This window comes from Xiphias gladius, unplaced genomic scaffold (genome assembly GCF_016859285.1).
Source record: "Xiphias gladius isolate SHS-SW01 ecotype Sanya breed wild unplaced genomic scaffold, ASM1685928v1 HiC_scaffold_961, whole genome shotgun sequence".
In the NCBI taxonomy this organism is placed as follows: Eukaryota; Metazoa; Chordata; class Actinopteri; order Istiophoriformes; family Xiphiidae; genus Xiphias; species Xiphias gladius.
In genome coordinates, this window is record NW_024402697.1 from 661 (window position 1) to 2,000 (window position 1,340).

The 1,340-nt window shown below is 38.8% G+C and overlaps 1 non-coding gene across 1 annotated transcript; it reads left to right on the top strand.

Moving 5' to 3' along the window:
* Positions 1 to 888: 888 nt before the first annotated feature.
* LOC120787967 lies at positions 889 to 1,029 on the top strand. The gene has a single exon (XR_005707144.1). It is a non-coding gene; the product is annotated as a U4 spliceosomal RNA (small nuclear RNA).
* Positions 1,030 to 1,340: the final 311 nt, after the last annotated feature.

Below are 1,340 nucleotides of genomic sequence, written 5' to 3' on the forward strand. Positions count from 1 at the left end.
TAATTCATTTGTCAATTATATTTTGTATTTTAATCTGAATGTGCAAAGTAACTTGTCAAGTTATCCAATAAATGCAATGGAGGAAACAAATATTTGGCACAGTATTTATATATTTTTTTAAAAATGCATGTATAGCATCACCAGTTAAATCTCATAAAAACCGCTCAAAAACTTTATGACTTTGCCCCAAAATAAGGGTTTAAACGATTTTTTCCATCTACAGGTTGTGCTTCTACTACGTAGATGCACGTGGTTTCGCTTGCGTCAGTGCAACAACACGATTGGCTAGATACGTTTCCCCGTCGGCTTTTCTAAAGCAGACATTGGCTCTTGGGGTGAAGGGGTGGGGTATCTGTCATACAACCGCCATCTTTGGCGTTCAGGGGTTTCCTATTCAAAATCCTCTCTTATAACGTCTCTGTTTACAGTCTGGCAGGATTTAGGGAGCCTTAAAGAAAGACCTACAGAAGGCTACGTCATTTCCGTTTAATACTTCTTTAAATTCCAGTTTATTTATTAAACGTTACAGGTCAGTTTTTATGTTTGATAGTGTGTCCATGACTTATTCGTACTGTTCCCGCTGTTCCCAACTTACTACGCGATTCGACCACAAAGTTATACCGATTTATGCATATAACGGCCGTACGGTTACAGGATTACAGTTCTGAGTTTTCTATTATCCCTCCTTTCTTCTCTACATGCATTGTTCCCGTTTGTGGAAATATATTTATGAAGTCGCCGCGACTCCTCGTCTGGGTGTGTATGTTTTATATTCCCACATAGCGATATATTACAAAGGCGTATGCATGAATCCGGGTCCACGGTTAAAACCATAACAGAGAGGTGTGCGGGCGGGAGTCACTCTCTCGCCGCTTCAGTTGCTTCGTCAGCTTTGCGCAGTGGCAGTATCGTAGCCTATGAGGTTTATCCGAGGCGCGATTATTGCTAGTTGAAAACTTTACCCAATACCCCGCCTTGACGACTTGAAATATAGTCGGCAACGGCAATTTTTGACGGTCTCTAAGGAGACTGATGCTTGTGTTAACATTAAACTTTAATTTAGAAGCTAGTACTTTATAACAGTTTAAAGTCCGTTGTTGTTGTATGTAGCCAATACTCTTCAACTATGTTAGAAACAAATTAACACTTTACCTCAGCCTTGCATTTTCTGTTTTACATGTTCCACGGTTAAAATATCCTGTTTGTGTCATAGGTCACAGAAAAGAAAGGTCAGGTCGTTTCATAAACATAATGTAGATTTTAGACTAGAGAGAGTAACACATTTTTTTATTTTATCAGACAAGTTCCTTTTTGGCAATCGTTAAAGTATTTCTACTTTA